Source organism: Vulpes lagopus, chromosome 17 (assembly GCF_018345385.1).
Source record: "Vulpes lagopus strain Blue_001 chromosome 17, ASM1834538v1, whole genome shotgun sequence".
NCBI lineage: Eukaryota > Metazoa > Chordata > Mammalia > Carnivora > Canidae > Vulpes > Vulpes lagopus.
In genome coordinates, this window is record NC_054840.1 from 28090515 (window position 1) to 28099294 (window position 8780).

At 37.4% G+C, this 8780-nt stretch overlaps 1 non-coding gene across 1 annotated transcript; it reads left to right on the plus strand.

The window, feature by feature from the left end:
* Window positions 1-6732: 6732 nt before the first annotated feature.
* LOC121477633 lies at window positions 6733-6837 on the plus strand. The gene has a single exon (XR_005984304.1). It is a non-coding gene; the product is annotated as a U6 spliceosomal RNA (small nuclear RNA).
* Window positions 6838-8780: the final 1943 nt, after the last annotated feature.

The following is an 8780-nucleotide window of genomic DNA, read 5'->3' on the forward strand; positions in this document are numbered from 1 at the left end:
TGAATCCTTAACCCCCAGTACCTCAGAATGTGACTTATTTGCAACTGGGATATCGACAGAGCTAATTAAGTTGAAGTGATGTTGTTAGGGGGGCCTTAATCCAATATGATGGGTGTCCTTATCAAAAGGAGAAACTTGGACACAGACACACACAGAGGGAAGACACAGGGAATGCTACTACAAACCAAGGAATGTCTGCACTTCCAGAAGCTAGTAGAGGCATGAGACAGATTCTCCCTCATAGTCTTCTAAAGGAACCAATTCTGCTGACATCTCAGATTTCAGGCTTCTAGCGTCCAAAACTGAAACAATAAATCTTTATTGCTTAAGCCACCCAGTTTGTGGTACTTTGTTATGACATCCCCAAACCTAAGTACAGAGTATACGTATGACGTCAGTTGGAGATAAAATCCTAAATTTGAGACCTTTCACCAAAAGTTGGCACTTAAACCAAATATTACTAGAACAATTCCCTAAGAAGTCAGTTTTCCAAAACCTGTCAACAATAGTTTAATGACAACCATTTCACCATACTAAAGGGGCAAGTCTAGGCCTTTGGAAATATCTTCAATGGTTCATCAAACTGGCTGACATCCATCCTTTCAACCTCAAACACCAATAGACTCTAGTGGCCACATGTCTTAAAGTTTACATCTTACAAAATAAATGTGGTCATTTGTGGGAATGGTTGGTCCATGGTAGATCTAATCTACATTAATGTGCAGACTCTCAAGCACTAAAGTGATTGTTGGATTGAAGGTACTCACCAAATAATTTAAACAGAATTTTGGGAAGGTAGATTCTGCTTTAATTAGCAAATTAAACACTCTCCTTAAAATGAAAAAAATAATAATTCTGCTAATAGTGTGGTCATATCATATATTTTGGATCTGAGTTCTGCAGATGTTTCAAGCTATAAAATTCTGTGTCTTGTGACTCCTAACTAAGAGGCACTGTGGTATAGTGGATATAGTTATCAGAGAGCCCGACACTGTCTGTGCTCACTAAATATTGTTGAAAGAATAAAACTCCCAAGTCTTGGAGTCAGACTAGATTTCAACCCCAGGTCTACTTTCTAGCTGTTAGACTGAGAGTCGGCCATTGAACCTCTCTGACTCTCAAGTGTCTCTTTCTGTAGAATGAAGGGGAACACCCACCAAATTTTTCTTTCTACTTTCATCTTTCACATTTGCAAGAACGCTTTTCTTTGATAACCAAATAAAAGTTGCTGTGATTTAAAAAAATTTTTTTTTAATATTTTAAAAAAATTTATTTGAGAGAGCTTGCATGTGCCTGCATGCACCAGAGAGAGATAGAGATAGAAATAGAGAGAGAGAGAGAGAGAGAGAGAGAGAGAATAAGCAGTGGGGAAGTACAAAGGGAGGGGTGAAGCAGACTCCCTACTGAGCAAGGAGTCTGATACGAAACTTGATCCCAGGACTCTGGGATCATGACCTGAGCCAAAGGCAGACGCTTAACTGACTGAGCCACCTAGGTGCCCAGTTGATGTGATTTTTTTAAAAAAGAAATTAATTCTTGCTTTGTTTATTTCACAGAAATGGTGTGAAGATCAATGTGACAGTAAATATAAAAGTGTTTGATGAAACATAAAGTAATATATGGATGTAATGGGTTACTTATCCTGCTAAAAGCATTAACATTCTCAAAACGTCAGATTCAGTATCGTGAATGTGTATCCATGCTCCCTTTAAGGCTTTCAACAAGAAAATGATTTTAATACCTGTTTGTGATTTATGCATGTATCTATGCACGTGTATATTTTTAAGCCTAAGATTGTAATTAAAGTCTCTTCAGTTAAGTAAAACTCCTTTCCAACATAGTCTTACAGGTCCATAAACAGGTCCATATCGGAAATCCAAAAATATTTTTAGAAAACGAAAAGGTCTTTTATTCCCCCAGATTTTATTTATTTATTCATGAAAGACACACACACAGAGAGGCAGAGCCATAGAGAGAGGGAGAAGGAGGCTCCATGCAAGGCGCCTGATATGGGACTCTATCCCAGGATCCCGGGATCACGACCTGAGCCAAAGGCAGACGCTCAACCATTGAGCCACCCAGGTGCTCCCAAAAGCTCTTTTGTATCTCATTTATAGCAAAGTTTGACTTGAACTGACTAGTCATAGTACTTATTGCATTTAATGTGAATATTTATATGGTTCACTGCAGAAGAAAAGTTTCATTCTTCCTTCCACAAAGAGCTTATAAGAAGGCCAGATCAATGAAGATGGGAAAATTAAAGAATAGTATAAATGAAGTATTTAAGCTGCATATATTCAAGAGCTAAAACATTTGGTATAAATAATAAATCTTATATGTTATTAGACAATAAATGAAATAACCATAGACTCTAGTTCTACTATCTTCTGGAAAGGTAAGAACAGTTTTATTGAATGATTCATGGTATGTTTAAATTCAACACAGTCCTTCTAACAGGAAAAGTACAGTTTCTGAAATGAATTCTAATTTTTCCTGAACAAAGAAAAGTAGCCCTGATTCTTCAGAACTTTTCTTTCATCAAAGTTAAACTATCACATAATGAAAGTTCTGTGTTCTGGATGCTTATGAGACTTTATTTATTCCATGTATTAGCTTCAAGAAGTGTAGGATCATTGTCAGTCTTAAGAAATAGAGAATTTGATTACCAGATGTTGGCTTCAACTTAGACTAAGACTCATGTGGAGCTCTTTACCTCAATATCTGCTCAGCTATCATTCAAGGCTCTGGCTTATTCAATCCCATTTTTACAAGCTGTGCCTTGTAAGATGGTGTTTCAGGACAAGGTCAAGTGGCTCTGCATTAAGGTTAGAAGTACAGGCCTCAGGACTTTCAGCAGAATGTTGCCAATCTCCACAAAGATTTGCTATTTTCCCCATAGAAAGAGAGTCATTTTTAAGCCTCAGACTAAAGAGAGAAGCTCTCAGGCTCTCATTTAAAAATCTAAGAGGTGCCTGGGTGGCATAGTCTATTAACTCTTAGTTTCAGCTCAGGTGGTGATCTCAGGGTCGTGAAAGGGAGCCCTGTTTCTGGCTCTGTGCTCAGCACAAAGTCTACTTGAGATTCTTTCTTCCATGCCCTCTGCCCCTCCCACTTGTGCTCTCTCTCTCTCTAAAAAAATAATTTAAAAAATCTAAAATATCTTTAATTTTCAATATATCTGTCCTTCTTCACAAACTCTTTCTACAATGGCAATTTATAAAAGGAAGGAATATTTTTTCTTCAATAAATACTCTATTGCTATTAGAAGACCCAATAAAAAGCATTTATTGTGAGCAAATAGTCAATTGTAGGACAGTGATTAGGATGAAGAAATTTAGATTTTGAGAGGCTGTATTCCAATCCCAGTTCTGCTATACCCATCTACCTTGTGACTTTGGGCAAGTGACTCAACATCCTAGCCTCAGTTCTTTTATCTGTAAAATGGAGGCAACAATAAAACCTATAGTAATAGATTATTGTGAGCAATAATAAATAAATTTTGCAAATTTCTGGACATTGTATGTAAGAACTCAAGAAATGTTAACTCTTTACCATTGTTAGTAGTGAATAAATCTATAGCATGCCAAAAACTTGAGCTTAGAAAATACCCCATTGTTTGACCCTATTTCACTTCTGTCCACTTCAGTGGCTGCCACGTACCTCATGCTCTGTCCCTTTCCCAGTCACATATCTGTGGAAGCACATCTTTCAAAGTACCTGAGAGTTGTGGGAAAGCCTCATGCTTCATTTATTCAAATGTTACTGGCTAATGTGACTTTGACCTAGAGTGTTGTCACCACTATGCAACTGTCAGTCCTAGGGTTTAAAGGCCCATTAAATACACTTCTGCTGAGTCATTTTACTTATAAATTGCTTTTGCTACCTCCAAACTGGAGAGACCTGACAAGGCCTGCCCAGTTGCTACCTTTTTAAAACCCTATTCCTGTATCTTATCAATGGAGAATGATAGAAACAAGGTTTATAGGCATTCCAACTTTTGTTACACTGATCACATTGGCTTTTCAAGGTCTGAGTATGAAGTTTATGGACTGGCCCTCATATTCTTTCCATTTTCTAGAACATAACTCATCCTCTAAAGCAAAAACTTATTTCTCTGTTTCTCTTGTTGACTACCTACTATCTGCCAGGCACATACAGTATTTTTTATTAAGATACAATTTAAGTACAGTAAGATTCACCCTGCAAGTTTTGAAAAAGCGTAAAGTACACTATAATTCAATTATGGAACAGTTCCATCATTCCAAATATTTCCTTGTATTTCTTAAGATCAGCTCCTTCTGTGACCTCCAGCTCCTGGCAAACACTGATCTGTTTCCTGTTCCTAGAGTTTAGTCACTTTTCACATATATTGTGACTATTACCTGGAATCTGTGATAACAAGACAGAATTGACTAAAGATTTTATTTGTTTATTTCAATATTTTTATTTATTTTATTTGCCATAGGTGATATTCCATATCTCTTAGTTTTCTCATCAACACAGACCCTTATAACAAAGTGTCTGGGGGGAAAAAATCCCAGTTGCTGTCAAGTCAAGTGACTAGTTTAATGGTCTTCCTCTAATTATAGTTTCTTTATTAAAGGGAGGAACATTTTTTTCTGATATCATATTCCTCCTTCTCAATATGTGAACTTTCATTATTCAGTTTCCATAACATCAAACCATTAACTGTTTACCTATCTCTGACCCATTGAACTTCAACCATGAATGGGAAAGAGGAAGCAGTCAAACATGAATTCTATGATAATAATTTCAAGCTCATGCCGGACTGCCCTCAAGGACATCTTCTGTCCTGAAGAATTGACTAGAGATTCATTTATGCAAATGAGTTCAGGACTGTATTTATCTTGATATGTCCACGTTGGTTTTTTGAAAGCCAAAGTCCTGACCTTTTTATCTCTCATTGTGAACAGCCACAATAAGATGAGAACAAAGAGAACATGGAATTTTCCCAAGTTAGAAGGCTCTTTTGATTGCTTTGCTGTGACTGGAACTCAGCCAAGCTTTAAAAATTGAGGTTTCTGTGTGGGAACGGGGTGCCTGTCTGGCTCAGTCGTTAGAGCATGCAATTCTTAATCTCGGAATCATAAGTTCGAGCCCCACGTTGGATGTAGAGCCTACTTTAAAAAAAAAGGATTCTGTGTCAGAACAGTGGTGGTATGTGCCTATGACTTCAGCAATCACATTAAACCAGCATTACAGAGTTAGGAGAAGCTTCTTAACAATGTGTATAGCTATTTTATTTTCAAGTAATATTTATTATTTATGATTATAAAAGTAATTCCTATTATTATAGAAAACTTATTTGGAGATTTGATTATCCATAATATAACTGCAATCTGCCCTAAAAAATAAGTAAAGCTGTTATACAAGATATGAAAATATGGCACAAATTTCTTTTCAGTAACACTTTCATTCTCAGAACCAATTTACCCTCAGATAGTGGTGCAAAGGCAGGTATCTAAAACACTGAGAGAGAGTAATCTTCTCTGACCAGAGGAAATGTGGCCCAAGACCAATGGGGCAACTATCCATTGTATTTTTTTTTCTCTCTCTGTTCTGCTGCTTGGTCCTGTATGTAGGGATAGTCATGGGAAGTGCATGGGAGATAATGGAAACTAAAACCCTGGCTTTCTGGACATAGAACTGAAAGAAGGCCTTCAGGGAACTAGAAATGTCACAGCAAATGTGACAAGAAGGGAGCTCAAGAGAGTGATACATAAAGTGGTGTATGGAATCCCAGGCTCACTTGTGGGCTGTGATGTGTCGACCTGACCCTACACAGTACCAAAGGCTTTGAGAACTGAACTATGGAATAGACCACTGCTCAGGTCCTAGATTGGCCATTAGGTGGTGCGCATGTGGGACAGTTTAGAATAACACTGAATAACTTGGGACATCTGGGTGGTTCAGCAGTTGAGCATCTTTGGCTCAGGGTGTGATCCCGGAGTTCTGGGATTGAGTCCCACATTGGGCTTCCTTCAGGGAACCTGCTTCTCCCTCTGTGTGTGTCTCTGCCTCTCTCTCTCTGTGTCTCTCATGAATAAATACATAAAATCTTAAAAAAAAAAAAACACTGAAAAAGCTTTGAAAACTGAACTGACATTGGAACCACAATTCATAGAATACAGATTGAAACTTGCAACCTGGATAGGTTGACTGCCTTCTACAACAAAAATATCAACATTCTCCTGAGGATTTAAGGTAGACCCAAGTTTCATACATAATATTCAAAATGTCCACATTAAAATCTAAAATTATTCAGCACACAACCAAGAAAATTTTAACTTTCAAGGGAGAAGGCAATCAATTGATGCCCACAAGACATATATGTTGGAATTATCAAAGACTTAAAAATAGGTATGATAACAGTGCTCCAAGAAGTGTAATAAATGGAAGTCTAAAGAGTCTCAGCAAATAAATGGAAGATCCCAAGTGAAGAACCAAATGAAAATTTTAGAACTAAAAACATACAATAACTGAAAATTTGAAAAATTCATTGGATGGATTCAATAGCAAAATCTGGATGACAAATTGTTCCATTAAAATATCCATTCTGAACAACAACTAAAAAAAAACATTGAAAGATAAACAGAGCTTCAGGAACTTATAGGGTAACACCAAAAGATCTAACTTCAATGTTATCAGAATTCCAGAAAGATAACTGAAAGAATGTGATAACAGAAAAATGTTTAAAGAGTTAATGGCTAGGTGCTCTTTGGTAACACATATACTAAAATTGGAGCAATACAGAGAAGATTAGCATGGACTCTTTGCAAGGATGACATGTAAAATCATGAAGCATTTTATATTTTTAGAAATGGTAAGATTTTCCATGCTCATGGATTGGAAGAACAAATATTGTTAAAATGTCTATACTACCCAAAGCAATCTATACATTTAATCCAATCCCTATCAAAATACCAACAGCATTTTTTATGGAACTTGATCAAGCAATTATAAAATTTGTATGGAACCAAAAAATACCCTGAATACCCAAAGGAATCTTGAAAAAGCAAAGCGAAGCTGGAAGCATCACAATTTCAGATTTAAAGTTATTTCACAAAATAGTCATCAAAACAGTGGTGATGGCACAGAAATAGACACATTGATCAATGGGACACAATAGAAAATCCAGGAATAAACCCACATTATATGGTCAATTAATCTTTGACAAAGGATGCAAGAATATGAAAAGGGAAAAAGACAAATCTCTTCAATAAGTGGTGTTGGGAAAACTGGACAGCAACATGCAAGAGAATGAAATGGACCACTTGCTTATACTATGCATGAAGATAAATTCAAAGTGGATTACAGGAGGGACGCCTGGGTGGCTCAGCAGTTAAGCGTGTGCCTTCAGCTGGGGGCGTGATCCTGGAGTTCTGGAAACGAGTCCCACATCACGCTCCCTGCATGGAGCCTGCTTCTCCCTCTCCCTATGTCTCTGCCTCTCTCTGTATCTCTCATGAATAAATAAATACAATCTTTAAAAAAAAAAAAAACCAAAATGGATTAAAGGCCTAATGTGAAACCTGAAATAAAAAAAACCCTAGAGGAGAGCACAGGCAGTAATTTCTCCAGCATCTACCATGGCAACTTTTTTCTATAAAACTCCTCTGAGGCAAGGGAATCAAAAGCAATAATAAACTACTGGGATTACATCAAAATAAAAAGCTTCTGCATGGTGAAGGAAACAATCAACAAAACAAAGGCAACCTGTTGAATGGGAGAAGACATTTGTAAATGACATATCTGATAAAGGGTTAACATTCAAAATGTATAAAGAATTTATGCAACTCAACACCCAAAAAGCAAATAATCCACTTAAAATATGGATAGATGACATGAACAGACATTTCTCCAAAGAAGACATATAGATGGCTAACAGACAGATGAAAAGATGCTCATCATCACTTATCATCAGGGAAATACAAATCAAAACCACAATGAGATATCACCTCACACCTGTCAGAATGGCTAAAATCAACAAGTCAGGAAATGACAGATGTTGGCAAGGATGTCGAGGAAAAAGAACCCTCATGCACTGTTGGTGGGAGTGCAAACTGGTGCAGCTACTGTGGAAAACAGTTTGGACGTTCCTCAAAAAATTAAAAATAGAACTACCTTATGATTCAGCAATAGCACTACTGGGTATTCACCCAAAGAACACAAAAACACTAATTCAAAGGGATACATGTACTCTGATGTTTACTGCAGCCAAGCAGTAAAGCCAAGCAGGGCTTGGCTTATTTGCAACAGCCAAGCTATGGAAGCAGCCCAAAAGTACACTGATGGATGAATGGATAAAGACGAGGTGGCATATATGTATGTACACACAGACATACACACACACACACAATGGAATATTATTCGACCATAAAAAAGAATGAAATCTTGGCATTTGCTATGACGTGGTTGGAGCTAGAGAGTATAATGCTAAGGGAAATAAGTCAGTCAGAGAAACATGAATACCATGATTTCACTCATATGTGGAATTTAAGAAACAAATCAACAAAGGGGAAAAAAGAGAGAGACACACAGAAACCAAGAAACAGACTCTTAACCATAGAAAATTGATGGTTGGGATCCCTGGGTGGCGCAGCGGTTTGGCACCTGCCTTTGGCCCAGGGCGCGATCCTGGAGGCCCAGGATGGAAACCCGCGTCAGGCTCCCGGTGCATGGAGCCTGCTTCTCCCTCTGCCTGTGTCTCTGCCTCTCTCTCTCTCTCTCTATCATAAATAAATAAACATTAAAAAAAA